The sequence below is a fragment of the Ischnura elegans genome, chromosome 8 (assembly GCF_921293095.1).
Source record: "Ischnura elegans chromosome 8, ioIscEleg1.1, whole genome shotgun sequence".
Taxonomy (NCBI): Eukaryota; Metazoa; Arthropoda; class Insecta; order Odonata; family Coenagrionidae; genus Ischnura; species Ischnura elegans.
This window is the reverse complement of record NC_060253.1, coordinates 103,100,838-103,123,013: the sequence shown is the minus strand read 5'-3', so window position 1 is coordinate 103,123,013 and position 22,176 is coordinate 103,100,838. Positions and strand designations below refer to the sequence as shown.

Sequence of the window (22,176 nt, the reverse complement as noted above, 5' to 3'; positions counted from 1 at the left end):
CACGAAACCAGGGCTTAGAAGTGAATTTTCGGAAACCGACGGGACGCCATCAACAGCGGTCTAAACCGTGACTGTCCCTGCCAAACCATGGAAGTATGGCCATTTCATTGATAAGCGAGGTTTTACTGTACTTCGGAGCGACCGGAGGGACGCATTCTCGCGCGCCTTCGAGAGGGGGCGTGGCTCGATACGATGAGCGAGGCTTCGGAAAAGCGTCGCGTCGCTTCGAGAGAGAGAGAGATAAACAAGGCATGGCGACCGCGCCTCCATCCCGGGCAGCCAAGCGACGGAGCCCAGCTCCATCTCTGTGCGCGCTCCGCCCGGAGTGTTGCGAGGGAGTGGCGAGGGGGGTGAGAGGGAGGGGGAGGGTGTGTGTAGGGGTGGGACGGAGGCGCAGAGGACACAAAAACGGAGGCGCTAACTCAATGCGAAACTGAGCTTACGTTCCACGCAAAAGGGGGCGTCATTCGTCCATCAGTCTGCATTGTACGAGAGTTGCGGAATTCTGATAAAATTCAACTCCATGGCTACCATCACTCCACGTTATGAAATAGAATAGCGTTATATTTTCTTTTATATCTTGTTAATCGATATAATCTAAACTATAAAATAACAGGCGCTATCTCAACGTGAAACTGAGCTTACGTTGCACGCAAAGGGGGCGTCATTCGTCCAGTCTGCATTGGAGGAAAGTTGCGGAATTTCTGACAAAATTCAACTTCATACCTACCATCACTCCATGTTATGAAATAGACCAGTCGATTTATCAGCGTTATATTTGTTTTTATATCCGGTTAATCAAAAAACTCTAAAAATATAAAATGATAGGCGCTAGCTCAATGCGAAACTGAGCATACGTTTAATGCGAGGTGGCATCATTCGTACCCATCTTAATATGAGGAGAGCTGCGGAATTTTTCACAAAATTCAGCTTCATAGCTACCATCACTCCATGTTATGAAATAAATGGCGTTGTATTTGTTTTTATATCTGGTTTATCAATATATTCTAAACTATAAAATAATAGGGAAGCTCAATGCGAAACTGAGCTTACTTTTATGCGTGGTGGCATCATTTGTACCCGTCTGCATTGGAAGAGAGTTACGGAATTTTTCGCAAAATTCAATGTCATAGCAATAGCATCACTTCATGTCATAAATTAGACCAGGAAAATAATCAGTATCACGCTTCTTTTTATACCTAGCATAATAATATGTGCTATAGCTTATTGCAGATAACATACCACATTTTCGTCAACCTCCTCCATTAACTATTGGTTTTCACACCGTATTAATGTCATCATTTAAAGATTGTTCAACGTAAATTCCCTTGGGAATGGCTCTATTTGGATGGAACTTAAAAAATGGCTCTATTTGGTTCCTGCCATAAGGTTTACAAATAATATAATCAAAATTTGTCTTTATGAATGTTTTAAAAGTATACTAACTATCGGAAAATATATCGAGTTATCGAAGTATCGTCTATCCCAGATTATCGAACCTATTGATCCCACCATCTGAAATCATCTCTCTTACTGCACCATTCTTCCCAATGTTTACTTTTTTATGTCACATCAATAAACATAATATAAAATGAAACATTATTAAAATAAAAGAAATAAAAACTAATATTCACTTTTTACTCAGGGGATTCAGGGTCATTTAAATGAAAATGTTGTGTGTACTTCAATTTATATCATTCCGAACTGATTGCAATGCTCCGATTCTTACCTCACACGACGCGTTTGTAGGACGGCGGTTGGAGAGTAGAAGGGAGAGGCAAACTTGGGCATAACTCTGACGGAGCGGTGTGTGAGGTGCAGCCCATAAAACGGAGGCGCTCACTCAGGGCAAAACTGAACGCAGTTTCACGTAAGATGGGTTGTGGGCGACAATTGTCCCGTCTGCATGCGAGAGCTACGGAACTTCATGCCAAAATTCAAACTGATGGCTCTTATTGCTTCGTGCTCCGAAATTTGCTTGCAGAATCACCGCAGTTTGCATAAATAAAAGCAATCTGCCAATCAAGACGCTATCTCAATTTTGACTTCAAATAAATTGCTTTCTGTCCAATATTTGGTGATCTTACTAACGCATGTCATTAAATTACTTAGTGACATTAACTCCATACTGCCTCCACTTCTTCCCTTGAAATTATAATAATGATGCATCAATTAATGCACATAGTACATCTATCTAGGTACAAATTTAATTTACAATATGTTTAAATTATCGAAAGATTTTGCATCCTCAACTTTCTCCTATGAAGTAAAAAATACAAAATAAAAGTGTGAATTGACCTTTTTGTGAACCTGTATACAATAAAATCTTTTCTCTGGTAGCATTAGCGGTGCAAGTTGCAATTGAGAACTAAGTCGCAATGAGATCAGGAAGATAGACGTATTCTATACCATTCATTTACGCGACATAAAAGACATTGTTTCCCCAGAAGTTGCCATCTACCAATAAGACAACTGCAAGATAACCTCTATCCGTTTGCGTGAGAGCGAAGATAATGGAGCGTATCTCTTAGCCTATTATAATTTCAAAGATAACGGAGAGTAAATAACTGAAATATTGTTCTACTGCTGCACCGAAATTAAGACTTTATTATGCTATATGGCAGCGAAAGAAATCCACTTAATTTTTTCTCTGATTCTCTCAATGATTTAGCCCTGAAGATGGTTTGGATAAGTAAAGGTAAAGCTCATCTCGGGCTAAGCCGCGCGCATGTAATTTTATTGATACATTTCCTTTCCTTGGGCTACCTTTCACTTCAAAGACATTTGTTTGAGGTGTACGAAAGCCTCATACGGTATATGGGACTGCACATACAATCAGAAACCCCACACTCTAACTACATGCTCTTTTCATCCTCCAACGAAGTGAATTAACTCATTACGTATATCGATTGCCATGGAGAGATGAATTTCTAGTTTAAGTTAGATACTTACTTGTGCATCATTTTAAATTTATTACATATGAAGCTAAACATAAATGCAGACGGGAATTGAGAAAGCCGCGGACTTTGGCATCGGGCCATGGCTCACGCGGTATCCGGAATCAGCCAGCAACCTGATTGGCACCCACTGAGATGCAGGAAGTGGGCCGAGGGATATTAATCGCCGAGTGCAAGGGCCAAAACGCAAAACACGACCAGGTCAGACGCCAAAAAGAGCCCCTTAGCGCAGGAGAGGTTCACCACATCACTTGATCCAACAGCGAAACAAATTAGAAGATCAAAACGCTCTCCATAATTTGCTTTACAGCACCAATATAAATATACATGCATAAAACATGAAAGTTTCTGCCGTTCATGGAAGTTCTTTTGTTCATAAAAGTTTCTTACGCTTGAAAAAGTTTCTTGCATACAAGGTTGGGCAATAAAAGTAATTTTCTACCTGAGTTTCAGCCTCAAAAAACCACATCATTCGTCAAAATATTGAATAATTGGAAACAAATTTTGGCCGAAGAAAAATGAGTTAGATTGCAGAAAAGCTAAGCCAATATGATTGAGAACGACACTTGGAGTAAAATTTTCGGCACATCCCCAGATAAATATTTTTTTCACGAAAAGAACGGTCACAACTGGAGTAAAATATGATATTTCATTAATAATATGACATTCCCATATTTAAGAATTCTAATAGAAATTAACTTCATTCACGTAATATCATTTAACGCCGGACGCTTGTATTTTTCCAAAAACCTCCTTATTTTCTACAAGATACGGTTTCCTTTTTGCCTCCCTCCTTCGATCAACATTCCCTTTCCTCTCCTCTTTAGCAATGCCCCCTCTCCTTACATCAACAACTGATTAACGACCTAAAGTATAAATATTCATTAAGCATCAACAGTATTTAAATAGCAACCGTTACAAATACCATAGAAATATTAATACAAAACCATAAATAATCTCTCTAGATTCCTCAAATACCGAAGTTCTAACATCATCTCGAAAGGTAAAATCTTAGAAATAAAGAGAAAGTAAAGAGCGAATCTCGTCAGAAACAAAAACCACCGAAATTCTATGTTCAGTGGATGCAAGAGACAAGCAGAGCGCTATGCAAGACGGATCATCGTCTTCACGAGACGAATTGAGATAAGTAGGACGATTAAGTACGTCGCACGTAAAGTTCCGTCGCTGACAGCGATGGAGAAAACTCTTAAAAATATATATACATACACCGAAACGCTTCACATCACACTTCCCTCCTCGGAGACGAAACACCGAAATTCCTGCGACCCGCGGGCGAGAAAGAGAGAGAGAGAGAGAGAGATATGCGAGAGACGGCGGAGCAGCGTGATGATTGATGTAACGATCTCTTCCTCGCGACGCACGCCCCCTTCTATAAACCACCACACGGCACACAGCTCCCCCGCGCTAACAAACGAAGGACGCGAAGCGTAGGCGGAACAAGCACAAATCGCGATCGCTCTTATCGGAATAATGGGCGGTGCGGCGGAGAATTAATTGCGAAAAACAAGAGAGACGCGAAAACCGGTAGGGAAGAGAGGGGACTGAGCAGATGTGGTAAGATTCGAGCTGCAGATGGTAGAAGTGGCACGTTCATCGGAGTTTATGGAGTAAAATTTTTGATGCTTACTTTAGCCTCTCTTCTTATCATTTGGCTGATATTCTCATTTGAACAATCGTGGTGTTATTTTACCGCCAACTAAACGAATTGCAAAAGATGATCAAGTTAGAAACGAGGGTTCTGTGGGTCTCGGAAAGAGTTTGTTTATCGCATATGTTAATCACGAAATAAATTTCAGTTGTGAAACGATATAATAACTAGTTTCATAAACTGTTTCACAGATAAATTTTATCAAACAAACTTTGCAAAAACTTCTTCAGTTGAAAATAAGAAGACATTATTTCGTGGCTGGGGAAAATATCGAGAAAATAATTAAATTTTCAATGCCACATTTGTCTATCTTAAATAAAAGATTTCAGTTCCTAATACTGCAAATATGAATCAATGATATTCCAATGGAGTGGGTTGAACTTTTAAAAGTCATAACGCAAATTTTAAGTCACGCGCATGTTACAAGGAGAATTCCATTCAATATATTCTGCAAAAATGCCTCGCCAAGTACCAAGGCACCGCCCATTAGGTGCCCGCGATTGTGCGACAAAAACTATTTTTAATTCAGTACTTTCGTCAATCTAATGTCCTTAAACTGTATGCACTTAAGAGACCCGTAGACACCATAAAGCATTACCAAAGCAACGCTAGACCAAGAGGGCTTGAGCTTATTTTTCGGCACACATTCTGAAAAATCTGAATACTCCACAGCGATATTTTTGTTCTTCCACGAAATTAAATTCAAACTAAAGAATTGTTTTACCAACGTGGAATTTGGAGGTGCCTCCATTTTACTAGCATCATTTTTTATGCACTTTTATATAATTTTGAAAAGATTTCAGCATAAAATAGACATTTTCCATCCCAGAGAAGAGTATGTCACCACAGTCTGCATAAAACTATGAATTTTTTCATTGGCTTTCTAATAACAGTACAGAAATGAAAGACGTAGGCTACGCTCAATGGCCAAAAATGCTTAGTTTCGAAAGAGAAATAGATAATTTATTGAATAGGTTTATACATTTATTATTTTAGAAAAAAATTGGTAGCACCATTTACGCACACGCGTTGAGGTAAACGAGACTTTATACTCTATTAACCCGATTGTTTCCTGAAAAAAATCGATTACATAAGATTTACCGCGTTACGAACTTTTTCCCCAGAGGTCGGCTGCCCTCGTAACAAATCAATGGTACAGCTGTATGACGCACTAGGATCTACGGCGCAGGCCTTGGGGGTCAATCTCCTTCCAGTGCCTGTTACTGAATGCACTGCACTGCTCGCGCAAAGTTACGAATTGATTTATGTGTGAGATATCCCATTTATGGTTCAGGGTGGGAATTTCAAGAGAAATATCTTGGATCTTTTCATTAAAGATAAAAAGTAAGCTAAGATTCCAGGAAGCTGCGTTGTCTGGTCTCTAAATGAACTCTAAATGAACAAAGGGATACCATGATTTACCGCGGGTAGCCGAATCTCTTTCGAATTAAGAAAGCCACTAATCTAACTGAGAAAAGAGGCCGCAACAGCAAACCTTATACTTCATGGCAGCGGGGAGGAAAATATCAAACGGAGTAGTGTTTGTTTTTAAAGTCCTCACTCACACATTCAGTGACTCAACCCGAACGTTGGTTTGGATTGGTAGAGCTCACCTCGAACTAAGCCACAGTTCTTTTCCCTGAGACACATAGCACTTCGAGAATTTCGTTTGGGGATATCCGAATGCTTCGTTTGGGATTTTTAACCCAGGACCCCTCAATCATCAGCTCCACCCTCTAGACCACTGGTGATAGACCTCTAGACCACTGATAACCTAACAAGGAAGACGCCAAAACATTTTTTAACAGTAAATAATACGGTAGACAAGAAATGAGATTCACTGCGAAGTCGATTAAAAGATGAATGGAAAAATATAGAAATCATAATAGTGAGAGATGGTACAACATGGTTCTTATGGCAATTAATATTCATCAACATGCCATTTGGATCTTGCTCGGTTCAAAGCTTGGATGGACAAAAATGATGTAGTACAAATTACTAGTATTAATAAATAAGACGAAGGAATGAATCGACAGATTTATTTTAGCACACTATCGAATACTGGGGACTTATAGGAGACTTTTAAATCAAAGATGGTGCAACTAACATATTAACCTGATTCTCCGCAACAGCATTGATCGAAATGACAAACCTTTACTTGAGCCTATAAAGATCTACAACGAAAAACTAGCATGAATTTTTCTGCCGTGGCCCCTTATATCACCTATATTTATAGCTTTTTTTCAATTCCGGGAAGAGATACTGCTAACCGCCGTAAATCAAGGTATCCCCATGGTATTTCCGAGTTCCTTTTGAGGTCAGACAACGCAGCATCATGTGCTTACTTTTTTTCCTAGGTAAAAACATTTCTTGCTTTAATCTTAAAATTTCTTCTCATGACCACGCACGGTATCGCGGGGATATCTTTCACACAAATCAATCCGTAAACTTACACGAGCGTTGCACTGCATTCGGTAAGGGGCTTAGGATGTAGATTGAATTCAAAAGATGAAAAAGGTCTCGTAGAATTAAATGAAAAATATTAGGCCAACCTTCGGTACATTTTTATACCTCCATCTAGGTTTTTGTTTGCAATGAATATGGTTTTTTATAAACTTCAGGAATAAAAAATCATATTCATTTCAAAGAAAAACTTATGAAGGTATAAAAACATACACAAGGTTGACCAAACTTTTGCATATGATTTTTAAAGACCACTACACTTCAAGACACTGATCGATGTTAAAAAATTGAGGTTCAGAGAGAGAAAAAATAACTAAAAAAAAGATTCAAAGATTTTTTATCTCAAACAATTTCTCTGTTTTTGTTATTACAATAATTCCAAGAGATTGAGAGAAAGCATAAAGACAGCTTTTGCTGCAGACTTACATAATTTATCTCTGAGCTTGATTAAACTAGAGCTTTGAGCGTGTATCAAAATTACGAAAGTGCAATATCACCCCTGTTGATATTAATTGTTTCCGACAATTTTAATCGCACATTTTCGTCCAACCTTAATTATTCAAAATCTTCAAAAATCCATGCTATTAAATAAAATGTCGAAAAGGTTGGATACCCAAGAAAAACCGTTTCCGTGGTAACTGAAAAGTGCACCCAAGAAAAAGTTTGCGTTGCTCGGTAACAAAGAAATTGCGACCCCATGCTGATGGACAAAAATGCTTTAAATTGTCTCCCCTACCACCACCTGAATTACTGCAGATTCCTCCTGAAACGCCCTGTATAGGTTGATAAGTAATTTAATAAGTTAAATAGTTTGATAAGGTGTATCGGTTTTTGTTTGTAAGAGATTTTAAAAAAGCCACTCTCATTGCGAACGTAAATAGGTCGGAAACAAGAGAGGCACGGCGCAAAGGAGATTGAGATAGCGTGGTAGCTGTCGCGACAGCGCCTCGTGTGTGAGTGTGTGAGTGTTCCGAGGACTAAAGAGAGTGGATTGGACGTCGTTTGGATTGATGGGGACAGAGGGGGGCGTCACGAGGAGCAAGACCAGGCACGTCGGAATCATTTAAAGCGCGATATATCTGGCACCGCCGGCGTAGCATTCTTGGCATTCTGGGCCCGAAAAAGGGGTCCAGGGTGGTGTGGAAAGGGTTTTGGGTGGCGGCGAACGACAGGGCAGGGCCAGAAAGGGTTCGGGGTGCAGAGGGAGATACAGTCAGGATGGGTATACACGAAGGGATAAACAGGGAGCGGAAGGGGAAGTACGTTTGTTTGGTTGGGCGATGAATCGAAATATCGGGAAATATCATCAAAGTTTAACATATCGCGAATCCTGTATTGAGTTTCAACGATTGGGGATATAAGTTTGCCCTATAAAAACCGTGATATATTGCCCAATTACAAGAATAGAAATAGATTTTGTGGTCCGTATAAATTACATTTGTATTAAAAATGAATAGGGTTTCAAGTTACTTTACATAACACTGTAGTCTTTCAAGAGAAAATATTTTTTATTCCCACATTTATTAATTTAGAATTCATTCCGTCAACCTAAAATTCAAGTGGAAATGGTTCAACGACTATTTTGAATTTTACTGATGCATACACGAAAGTCTCGATATAAATCACTATGATGAGTGCGAAGATAGAACATAACGTAACATATCATCCGATGAAAAATTGACACCGGATAAAATTATCAAGATGTTGCATAAGATAAATAGCCATGGTATCTGATGGTACGATATATCGCTGAAATATCCGTAAAATTGAGTTCCTCAATCGAGAGGCGATTTTTGCCAAACACCGACCTCGGTGTCGGAGGGGCTAAGTCCTCGCCAGATGGTCGTGGGTTCGAGTCTCGCACGGGCATGGGTTTTTTTAAAATGTTTTCCAAATACATTAAAACGATCTAAATTGTGATCATTACAGACAATATTATTGTTATTACCTTACCCTGAACTCAAACCACGATCTCCAAGATGAAGCCGTGCCGCAAAGAATTTTGCAAGTCAAGCTACCGAGGTGTCCTCCACAATAGTGGACTTTCAGTGGTATCAGAGGATACAATGCAGTAATCCTTGTGGGCACATAATGACTCAAGCAACACGGTCGTTAGTACAGCGCCAGAGTCCCGCATCTAAGGTCATCAAGGTGTTCGCTCTTTGACCGAGTTTGGGAGCAACAGCGGTATCGCCAGACGTGAACGTTTACGGAGTCTATCGCAAAAACGGAACCGATGAAAAACTTAGCGATAAGACAACGAGTTCCTATAGTGAGTTTACACAATTCAGATTTTCGGGTTTTATTTTTAATAATACTATAAGCTTTTGCGTGAAAATATATTTTATTACCACATCTATTAGTTTAGGGTGGATTCCTTAAAGTCTAATATTGAAGTGGATATGATTCCATGATTATTTTAAATTTATATAATGCTTACACGGAAGTCTCGATGAAAATTTTCGATATCCTAATTCCTAAATGTTCTAAATCTTGAGGCCTAAAATATTCTAAAAAAAATTAACACGACGCAATTTTCCTCACCAACCACACTAAGGAAGTAGGAAAGTGAAACCTGCTACATAAAAGTAAATCTGCCAGCGGGTTTATAGGACCGACGAAGGAAATAAAAAAGCCTCGTGGTAGTTGAGCGCTGAGGTGTATGATTCTCACAGGATATCCGCAGAACAAAAGACGCATCGAAGGCGTGTGCTTTGTATTGAACGAAAGTGGAACCGAATTGGGACCCTGCTCGCCTGAAATTAGAATCCCGTCAAAGTCGACGATTTAGGAGAGGGTTCCAATTGAAAACGCGATTAGTGCGACGCTGGAGAGACATTCAGCTTATTAAAACAACTCGTCTGTTTCCACGCTCTTTTATTTTCACCGACCATGGTTTAGGCAACCTGTACCATTATCAAGGCACAAGTACCTTGATAATGGTATAAGTTGCCGAAACCATGGTCGGTGTAAATAAAAGAGTGTGGAAACAGACAAGTTGTTTTAATAAGCTGAATATCAAAGATTTCCACCATATCATGCCGGACACTATATCTTTTATTGGAGGGATATGCCGACGAAACAGAAACGGGGTGGCTCCACTCTGGAGCCAAGGAGACAGCAAGAAAGACTGGGGTATGCCTCCCACCACAAAACTAGGCGAAGGACACGAAGATGCGTATGCATCGAAATTCATGAATGCCTGCACACGGATTTAGCAGGAAAAAATACTCCACCACCATGGATATATTTAAATAGAGATAAGATATTTAGAAATATAGCCACTGACTAGACTATTTCTGAATGATACTCCATGACTATTCATGATTGTAATAGTAGGACTATGCAAGTGAATCGTTGCTACAATACAAGAAGAAAATTTATGCAGCATTCGGGATTTTATCACAAAATGAAGAGAGGCATTTTTGAACCTAGTGCTTCCTTATTATTCGCAAGCTTAACTTATAAAATTGTGATTGCATTTTATGAAAATTTGTATTCAAAACTACCTACTGAAAGCAAGATAACGCTGTGATACGTCAAATGCTCACAATTTAAGACGGAGGATTGTTTATCACATTTCTCTTATCATTTTTAAAAGGCTCATATAAGCCGTCCTTATTGTTAGATATTTTCTCATGTAAAAGTTGAAGAACCAAATTCATTTGATACACCCAATCCACTGAGTCTACGGCACTTCTCACCTCACCGATCTCCACCTATGTTAAAAAATAACTCCTGCTTCTTACAATCATCGCTCCCTAATTTTCTCTTTTCCGCCAGAAAACGACGAAACTTTTACGAATGAAATAAACTGCAGCCACGGAGAAAGAGAGGATACTGATGATCACCAGCATAAAAAACAAAAAAAGGCGAAAGTACATTGTCCAACCAGTGTTAAGTCATTTCGAGTTTTACATGGAGTAAAAAGAAAAAAAAGTCATCGTTTTGTCTTCCATAGCTATATTAGTGAGTAAGAAGTAAGTATGACAACTCAGTCTTATTGACTCAGTTAACAAGTTACTACAGTTCGCCGTAAGTAGGACACACGACCACATACACACGAGTATTTTGCAGACTGCTAATAAACAGGTTCTTCCCGAAACCAGTTAACAACGTTTAAACCACCTTAAATCATCTGGCTAGGAAATTATGAAGTCAAGAGTAATGGAAATGATCAGGATTCGAAAGACAAAATTGGCTCTGAAGCACTCAGCGCCAAGAAGCACCCGCAAAGAGCAGACGGGAGCCAGAGAAAGACATTTTCAAGACCGCACACCGAGTACGATGACGAATTCCTTGTGAACACTGACTCATCCCTTTGACATAGTTAAAGCACTCAGTATCGCGGTAATGACTGACGCTAGGCACTAATTGAGCCAAAGCTCAGCCGCGGCAAAGAAGAGCGGTTCCTTTGAATGTGGCTGAGCCTACGGGAATAATCCATACAGGGAGTAATCTATGCAGTATGTAGCATCCCCAGAGAGGGAAGAACAAGTGGATGAGAAGTATGAACGCCGTCAAATGAGCCGATGACAGATGAAGAGCCATAACGGCATGGCGGTTCACGTTGCTAATCTGTTCAAAGAAAGGCCTGTCATCATCTTCTACGCTAAATTTACTAAAAATAAAGTGAAGATCTGGATTACCGCATCAGCTTGAGGAAAAATAAGACATGTCAGCACATGCTCCATATTCTGAGAGATATGAGGACAGGGGGAAAATAGAATTATGCGTCTACACTCTTTGAGTCAAAACTTACCACGGTGTGTGAAGTGTGAGTAATACGCACAACTCACTAGAATCTCACGTGAGTATTGATTATTTAGATTTGAAGAAAAGCTACACTTTCACTTGAAATATTAGCTGCAACGCCACAAAAACGGTTTCCCTGCCTCATTGACACACATTACGGATACCTTGGAATATATCACTTAGGCCTGATAATCTCAAAGTAAAAAAAAACAATTCCAAACCTTGTGCATAAAATTTGTGATTCTGGATTCGTTGACGCAATGAATTTTCTTGAAACACTTATTTAGAATTCAAACTTTCTCTTCTAAGAAAATTCTATGAAAATACGTCACCAAACCACATACGAGTAAATGCAGAAATAAATTTACACCAACCAAAAAATTGAAAGAACAAATTAAATACAAATTCTATGCTAAGTAATTGAAGAGAAGTAGGAAGACAAATTGAAGAAAAATACCTCTATTTCCCTCTATTATCGATTGATAACGAAATGCTAGAGCTAAAGAAAAGAAGCGCAATTTCATACACGATATTCTAATGAAAAGCTATTCTATACCTCGAAAACATGTTAGCGTTTTTCGAAAAAAAATCACTATTTTAAGGTTGACACGTAAGAGTTCTCCATGCTTAGCCGTGAAATTTGGCCATATAATAGAAGGACTGGTTCGTTAACTACGTACGTAATGGACTAGCTGACTTATCTTCGTAAACTCAGCGTTGCTAGCGGTTGAGTTTATTGACACAGCGGATGAGATCTTTAAAGTAAACGAAGCACCTGAGAGCACAGACGGCATTTAAATTTTCTTTAGCGACACCGCAATTAGCAGAGAGGCGATAACGCAGCAGGTTCTGGGATTATGGAAATAACTTCGTGGATTACAAGAGGTAAGGAGGCGAACCCAGAGAAATTCAATAACGTTTGATGCACTGGCACAAATTTCGGCCGAAAAAAGGTCAAATAATCAGCCTTTGACATTTTTGATGCATTGGAAAGACTAAATTAAGTAAGGAATTCTACTGAAAATATACAACAGCTGATATAACGATATACATAAATATAAATGCTAAATTTCTGATACTCCAAATGCCATTGAGATTACGATAAAATCTATAATAAGCGATATTTTAAAGATTTAATGCTTAAGCTTAGCCATTAAAACCAAAGATGCACCAATATTGATGTCTATTCTTGGTTTTCATCTTAATCTCAGCCATAAACTGCGACAATAAACGGGTGTAGTCTTATGTTCCTAAGTATTATTTATATTTTTATTATTCTTATACGGCTTAAATTCGTGTCTTCTGGCATTAATATTCTAAATTAGGTCAAATCCGTGTCTTTCAATTTCTTTAGAAAAACAATCCACACGTTTTGAAGGAAGATTAATCATGTGCAATTAAAATAAAGACTTGAAAGCATTGTCATATTTTATTCAAAATCCCTACACTGAATGTGCAATGGGTTTAAAAATAAAAACTTATCACTTCGGATCGGTTATCTTCCTGCTCCTTCACGATAACCAATGAGAAGAAATTCCTTTAATTGCAAGCCTCAACTCATAATCTGGCACTAACATCATCCTTCCGGTAAAACTCGGATATCCTTTAGCTCATTCAAATTAAATATTCCACAATTCATCTCCAAAGAGGACTCTCATGTCAGCATAGCGGGCCTCTAAGTTAATCTGATTCACATATTCTCCATCCAACCACTACCTTGTCCAACGAAGAACCTGAGTTCACCTACACACCTTCCACGTATGCAGCGAGCGTGAACGCCTTCTAACCCCAAAATTCGGCCGTAATGACTGTCTCGAGGAACACTGATGCTGCTCGTGCTAATCAAACATCCGACTCATATTATTAAGTCGTGCTTCCTTCATCAAGTACCTCTGTTTCTCGCGAGCCTCCGCGGATTCTGCATAATTTAAGAGTGAATTCACGGAAACTCGAGGCAAACAGTGAGCTGCCGACGAAACGGAAGGCGATAGAATCGAGAATACGGCTCGCAAAATGCATGGTCTCTTAGATAACGCTTTCTAGCCGCAATGCATTGAGTCCCTGATTGAGATTTCAATTAAATCCGCAACTGCCTCTCGGGAGAAAATTGACAAGGCACAATCGAAACCAAAATCCATTACTGAGAGATCTTTTCTCATTTTGTCGAGTGCTGCACATTTTCGGTTAATATCACTGTCCCAAATTTTATGCACATTGTGTTAATGAATGTTTGCGACCATGTCAAATGAACAATATTCCGCAAAAAGCTCATTTTTGGAGTTTCCAATGAGTTTAGTAATGAGTTTTCAGCATTAAAAAACAATATAGGCCATGTGAACACATGACAGAGATTTAATATCACAAGATAACTATTCATTAATGCTGATAATAGGCTATCAAGCCAGATAAATAAAAGCTACATAGACTAATAAGCCAGTCAAATTGGCAATGGATTATTTCAACTAGTAACTTTCTTCGTATGGAATCAAAACATATTTTGACGGTACCATTTAGGCTTTACATTTTAAGGTAGTTTAAATGGGATGTCGCACTGTAAAAACTTCCCACAAAACACTAAATAGATGTGGAAAATATTTATATCATAAAATTATAAAGCAAATTCATGGTGTGTATACCATGACTGTCCTTAGGAGCACAGTGTAGGCACTAATAATTTTTCTCTCTAGCTGACACATCAAGACGAACAGGGTACTAAAATAAAACTTCACATCAGGATATTAAATAAAGCTACCTAAGCTTCTAAACAAAAAATTAGAAAATCCTGAATTGGAAGGGGAGATCAGAGGATCAAAATCGTATCGCTGCAAAATGCATTATTATTAAAAAAAACGGTAGCTTGTTACGCTCTGCTCCTCTTAGTGACTAGCATTCTCAGAATTACATCAGTAATTGTATTTTGTTTGGATAAAACAGTTGACGAGGATTTGGAGGATTATCTTTAGGGCAGGAAAAACATTACCGTTCCCAGAGTACTAATTCAGTTGAGGCCGTTGTTTCTTGAGTATCGAAAATCATTGATTGGAACAAAAACAAGGAAGTTAAACGCACTAGACTTATATTATAGAATACGTACGCTCATACTAAAGAATATCAGCGAGGAAGTAGTATAGAAAACGCTTTTTCCTTCACTAACAGAGGTTTGGTGAAGAGTTCTCGGGATCGCCACCGGGTCAGGAACTCCATATCTGCCGACGTTTTCTGCAGATATGGAGTTCCTGACCCGGTGGCGATCACGAGAACTCTTCACGAAGTCTATTCGCCGGCAAAGCACCAAATCTTTCTTCAATTATAGAGGCTTTTTCGCTGAATAACGAGCAACGAAAACATGAAAAAAATACAAATGATATGCAGGAAAAGAATATTACTCGGCGCTTTCCGCTTTACATAGCAGTAAACAGCACCGCCGAACAATACGGCGAAATGAAACAATGTGAGGATGGAAAGTCCTGTGAAATGACATTCAACAAAAACGGAGGCTGTGGTAGAAGCTAAAACGTTGGTATTTTTTTTAAATGCCGGGGAACACAAAGTCGGTCGGTTTTTTTCGGTGTAAGCGGTGAAAATTTTAAGCAAAACAATAGTTGGGGAAATGAGGGAGCAATCGAACCATTTGGTGCGGTTCACTTTTAACAGCTGATAGCACGTGGTCAAGCGGGTAAAAGTAAAGCAGGGAACAGACAGATAGACAAAGAGGGAAGGTGGAAGATCTGGATAGGAATTGTGTATGATTTTTAATCGTTCAGGGGCGAGAAGTTCAGAATCAAGCAGGAGGCTGCCCATCGGAGAGGAATGGAACAAGTGAGTCAAAAAGGAAGAAAGTCGAGGGTTTTGAGGAGAAAAGCTGGAGTAAGGATAAAAAATGAGAGGAATTCCAAAACGCGTTACTTGGTGCGGACACGGTGGAACTAAATTCTAAGTGCCGTTGGAAGTTAAAGGGTTTCGGTGTCATTAATATACCAATTATGTGTTACTCGTGGTGTTGTAAGCCGAGAAAATTCCCTACAGTCGCAATCCCTATCATGCAATACGATGTCGACTGCCTGTTTACAGAGCTCACACAGGCGATGCTAAAAGTCATGATATGACATCACAAAAACCAAAAATTGAAATGTCGAAGTAAAAATTAATCCAAGGAACCACCAAAACAAGAAAGGAGGGAAAATAATGAAAAGAATGATTAAACCATGGCAAAAGACTTAGAAAATTAAGGCCACAAGGTTGAATTAAATTCTAGCCACGCAGATATTCATGTAGTATCGATGAATTTAAAATTCATGAAGCAACAATGTGAAATTAAAAGACACTGCACCGTGCAAAAGTATGAAATTTATGTTATCTACCCATCATATGCTATTTATTCGAGGCAAAGAAAGAGACTATAATAATAAAAGTAAGATACAAAAAGCTAGGTCCAGAAAAAGGACACTGGGAGCCAGCAAGGGCAATAGTCTACGATTTTAGGAAATAGTTAAGGCCCAGTCGACGTTGAATCGTTAAGAAGTCACACGAAGATACATCAAACTGCAAAAACACTCAAAGGAAAAAAAACTCACTTCACAGCTAGGATCCGAATTAGGATGACTAGAAGTCACAATGAGAATTAAAAGTAATGAGCTTTGGTATTATAATTGGTTAAATCACTCGAACTCGAATCCAAAATGACCAGGTGGGAGTTGTAATGAAGGAAACGATTTCTCAGTAATTGAAATATTGCGTCAAATGTGCTGAGCTTGGCAGGTGCCATCATTATTTCCTATTTTTGGACTTTTAGGTAAAAGCTCAAAATACCACCAAAAGTACGCCTGAATTTCTTTAAGGCCTCACTAAGTAATCAATAAATGGATGAAACTCAGGATAATAAGTCTTTGCAAATATAGGAGAAAAAATATACAGTGGCACATAACATTATCTCATAATAATATAAGGAGAAGGAATAATGCCCATTAATTTACAAAGTACAACGAATGAGCTAAAACTTACACTATCTAGCAGCTGTATCACTTAAATATAGCCCTAAACTTAATAAAAACATTTTTTGAGATCGAATATTGCGTCAAGTGATGAGAACAAAGAAATGGAACGACTCAGTATGACGGATTCCCTCGATAAACAAATAGACTACGGGTGGCAATTAAGCAATCAAATACAAAAAAGACAAAGGGGGGGAAATAGATATTCATCGTTTAAACTTGGAAGAACTTTATTGGGCTCTGGGGGATAAAAAATGACAGTAAATAAGGTTAAAAGTAGTGAGACTGGCAGATTAGGAGAACCAAATGACTACCATAATCAAGATAAAATCATTCTCTGATCTAGAAATATCACCAGAAATGAGGAAGAAATCGAGGAATAGAGAGAGTCCAAACGATGCAATGCTAAACGAAGAGACTTTAGACAACACCCAGGAAACAGAGTCGGGTGAGTAGAAGGGAGGGTTCCTTCATTGTAACTCCTACGTGGTTATCTTGGATTTAAGCTTAGTTGTATTGGCCAATAATGATACAAAAGCTTATTAGTTCAAATACTCGTTGTGAATTCTAGTGATCTTAATTTGGATCCTAGTGATGAGTATAAGTTTTTTCCTGTGAGTTTTTTTATGCACTTTGATGCATTTCCGTGTATTCCTACACGGTTCAATATCGACTGGGCCTTAATTAAGGAAGGAAAGGAGGAGGATCAAAAGCACTATTACTGACAGATCAGTACAACCTTATGATTACCAAAACTAACGGAAAACCATTATTTGAGCTTAATAATATCACTATAAACGAGGAGTAAATGGAGAAATAGAAAGACTCCAGAAGACGCAACGAAGAACGAAGTGACACTGGACAACACCCCAAAAAAAAAACAAAGTCGGGTGAGTAGTACAAGGGAGGATTCCGATGAGAAGGAGATGGATACCGTACACAAGACGAACTCCAGCTGCATCGTGCACACGAGCTCCCGTTTCCATGGAAACGCGGGGCGAGAGAGAGAGAGAAGGAGAGAAAGGCATAGTGAGAGGGTAAATCTGGCAAGGAGGGCAGTGAGGCAACTGGCTTTTCTGGGGGGGGGGGGGAGGTGAGCATAAGGAGGAGCGGAGCAGGATGGCGAGGAAGTTGAAGGCGGAAGGAGGGAGGGGAGGGGGGCAGCAGAGAGAAAGATGGAGTTGAAAAGGGAGACAGGAAAGGACCCACACAAGGGAGACCTCCCTGGATGGGTGGAGGAAAAAAAAGTAAGGGTGGAGTATAGGGAGAGGCACACTTCCACGCGAAAGGAGACAAAGTGCAGTAGCAAACAAGTAGGGGGAGACGGACAGGCACCAGGCCAGGACACGGCATTCAAAGTTAACAAGGTAGAGGGCCCGAAAATACAGGGGAATATAGGGGGAAATACGATGCCCTACTCGACCAGGCTTGCTCCAATGCACCCGACGTTGAGCAGATTCAAGATTCATTTGCGTTCCTAGGCTATCTTGAATATTCATTCGATAAGGAATTGGTACTCAATACTTTTGCAACGAAGTAGGTAGAGAGAATATGAAAGGAGATGGCAGAGCTCAGTTGCATTGGTATTTAAAGCCATAATCTACAAATGAAAGTAACTTGGATTCAAGAATTGGCTTTTTAACTTCATATTACTACTGTTTTCTGATTAAGAATGATCTCTTCATGTATTAAATGTATCTTAGTATTAGAGAAAAATATCATTCCAATGTTGGATTTCATGAAACGATAGAAGTAGTAAAGATCGGAGCTTGCAATGACCGTATAAAGAACTAAACATTGAGAATAACTCCAAAGTGGCTTATGAAAATTTTCAAGAATTTATGAACTAGAAAGAAAAAATACACAAGGGAAAAGGATACATATGTTCTTCCGAGGAAAAGAGACAGTTTCGATAAAAATATTCTGCTGGCCTTGGTTGCACAAAGTATTACGTAAGAGGGTGAGTAAGTGTCAGAATACATGAGGGAATACATGAGTTGATCTGAGAAAATGTGGTGCTATTGAAGAATGATGAGGATGAAATTGATCGACCGAGTGAGTAATGCGGAAGTCGTCAGAAGAGTAGGACACAAGAAAAGCCTCATGAAAACCAATGAAGGTTACTCGGGATTTCCACCGGGTCAGGTTCTCCATCACGGCCGACGTTTCGATTCACGAGTCGTCCATCGTCATCAGGGCAGGAACAGCCCAATAGACCATATTTTGAGACATTATGACCGAGTGAAGACAATCGTCGAGGGACTAGGCGATGGCAAGAACGGAAAAGGAAGACCTCGAATAAAATATATAGAACAAGTAAAGAAAGATGTAAAAATGAACAAATGCGTAGGTGTAAAAAGATTAGCTGATAGGAGAATTTAGTGGAGAGCTGCGTCAAAACGATATTAGCATTGTTTGACCAGTGTGATGATGATGAATTTTATTTATGTTAAATTTATTGCTTGGGAAGGGTGAGAAGTATCAGGATGTCGATTAAATCTATTCTTTAATCATTTAAATCGCAACCTTTTTCTGTTTCCCATAATAATCCTGAAGATAAGATATCAGTGCTGCTTTAGGCTATTGGTAAATTTAGTCTGTGGGTGTTTTTGCGAATATCTATTTACTCTAAATGTAAGAAAACATAAGGTACTGTATTAAGGAAACGTCTTTTCAAAGTACTAAATGTTTGAAGTGCATTTGCCCAGTGGATGGCAAGAACGGAAAAGGAAGACCTCGAATAAAATATATGGAACAGTTAAAGAGGGATGTGAAAAGGAAGAAATACGTAGAAATATGGATTGTTGACCAGTGACGATGATGGACATGAGGAAATGTGGTAACTATGACCACCAGGAGAGACAAAAGTGTGGCTTGAAGCGCGGTGAGGGAAGGGAAACCAGCATGTGAAGTGCGGGATGGGAATGTGGGCGTGTTTACCAGGGGAAGCGAAAGGAGAGAGAGGCTGTTTAGGGAGGGCAACGGCAAATTGAGAGCGATAGATCCTCATCCCACCACTACATCGAGAGTCCCGTGTTTTGACGTCCGCGTGCCCCCACGCACGCTCGTGTGACGTGTGCGCCCGTGATGACGCCGTGAACTCCCACCACGAACACGCACGACACGGCTCGTGACGCAAGAGGTGGCGGAGAGGTCGTAGGTGGTGTCGGGAACAAACGGGAGAAGGGAAAGGGCCTTTGGGTGGCTCTCTGAGGTTACGGTACGGTACATGGAGGAGGCGACCTACAGCTAAGGCCATTGGCGCAATGAAGGAAGGGTAGGGAGGCAATGGTGGAGAGAAACCCGGCGTCGGCATTAGCCTGCTCTTAACGAAAGGCGGCAAGGGGACCACGGCTTAACGGAGTATTGTAAGTGGAGTACCCTCCACAAATTACTCAAGCAGGGATCGGACAGTTTTTGAAAAATCTCTGCCAACGCCAGGATTTGAACCCAGACCGAAAGGACTAGAAGCACTCTAGCAACCACACCAACCCCAGCTGAAAGAGTGGCTGTCTGAGATTACAGCTCGAGGCAAGGACACAAGAGACAGGGTGAAAGTATAGGGAGGTTTTATCCCTGTGGCTTGCTAGTAGGTAAAAGGGAAAGGTGTAACTGGATACAGCAAGGGTATAGAGGCGGCTGGAGAGATGAATTAGGGTAGACCGAGAATTGTAGAGCAGCGGCGATCGCGTCGTCGACGAATCAGCTGCACGCGTGCCCCGCTGAACTCGTCGTGATGGTCGCAGCTCCCGTGCAGTGACCGCGTGATGTCCCTCGCACGCTGGTGACGACGAGCAGCAGCCTGCTGACACGGACGGATGCTCCAGCGCGTGAGATGACCGCAAACTCTCCTCCTCCTCCTCGGCAAGCCTGCTGCAGGGTTTTCTCTCCGGTCTGAAGGGATCGAAGGACTCCGGGAGGGAAGTTGTGGGGAGATGATCAAGGAAGAGGCTAAGAGGTTAGCACGGTTTGCCACAGGGGTGGGGAGGGAGAGAATATTGGGAACGGAGGAAGCTCTCGGCGTCTCAAGACGAAGCCACAGGGAAACACGGGGACCCTTTCCCGTGGAATGGGGGAGAGCTCGCAGGGAAAGATTGAGCTAGGGTTCTTCGGTTGGAAGGGATGATGATACAAGGACGATGAGTGGGGGCGAGCGGGCAAGGTCGAATGGTTTCGTCGGTTCCCCCTCGGAGATCGGAGGAGAGGTATAGGGCGAAATAAATGAGGTCGACCGCTGGGGGGAACCTAATTAGTTGGACCAATTCGACAGTACCGCTGAGGAGGAAAAACAAGGTCACGAAAAGAATACGGAGAAGGAGCCTACCACATATTCAAATCGAGAGGACCAACCATGGGTAAAACGAGAGGGAACTCGGGATCATTGTGCATGGCATAAATACCAAAGTCACAGGGCTACCGTCTCAGGGAACACGAGAGAGAAATGCATATAAAATATATGTGCATACTATACATAAAACATGCATAATATGTACACATAAAATATATACTAAATTCATAAAAATATGGGGACTGTTGGCACTTAATCCACGCTTTCAAGTGGGCTCTCGACTCGTTTCGAGAGCGATGATACATCAAGGGACAGAGGGGGAGAGAGGGGGAAGATATCGTGAAGAGAAGCACCTGTCACTGTATAGCTGCTGCATCGCACCACCACCCGGGCATAGAACGAGGAAGGTCGAAGTCGCGAAGCACAGACACACTGATACACACACGAGGAGAAGGAGGGAATTTGGGTGGTCTAAACAAGAGAGTCACTCCTCCCAACGCAACACTCTTCCCTCGACTCCAGTGCCGATCCTTCTTCAGCTCATATCCATACCCACTCCCACGCTCGCGTTATCGGCCGACCAACTCCTCCAATTCTTCTGGCCCTCCTTTCGGAAGGGAAGCAACACGACTGGGCACTCTACCCGGAGAGCACCCGATTCTCTTTCTTCTCCGACACTTGGTGCGGGGGAAAAGAGAGGTACGACCTCTTCGGCAGCGCGACGCACACACTATCCCTGCTATCACACGACGAAGCTATCGACAACGGAGTGCCAGGGGTGGAAGGGAGAGAGAGAGAGAGAGAGAGAGAGGCGGGGTGGGAGGGGAGGGAGCGCGGGGGAGGCGGGGAGGGAGGGGCAGGAGACTCCCCTCCGGATGCGAGTGGGGCCTACCTTACGGGGTGGGCGCATGCTCTCTGCGGGGGTGGGCCGCCCCCACCACACGACCTCCTCACCCCCCCCTCCCTCCTCCCCTCACCCCTCTCCTACCGCGCCACCTTCTCCTCTCCTCTCACATACACAGCCCCTCGACGAATGAGGGAGGAGGAAAAGCG

The 22,176-nt window shown here is 40.9% G+C and overlaps 1 protein-coding gene across 12 annotated transcripts in view; it reads right to left on the bottom strand.

The window, feature by feature from the left end:
• LOC124164576 (peripheral plasma membrane protein CASK) overlaps window positions 1-21,872 on the bottom strand; it is a 209,581-nt gene extending 187,709 nt beyond the window's left edge. For all 12 annotated transcript variants that reach the window (XM_046541957.1, XM_046541959.1, XM_046541964.1 and 9 more), the window contains exon 1: window positions 21,477-21,872. The gene's annotated coding sequence lies outside the window, so the exon portion shown is untranslated. The remainder of the gene's footprint in view (window positions 1-21,476) is intronic.
• Between the last annotated feature and the right edge of the window lie 304 nt (window positions 21,873-22,176).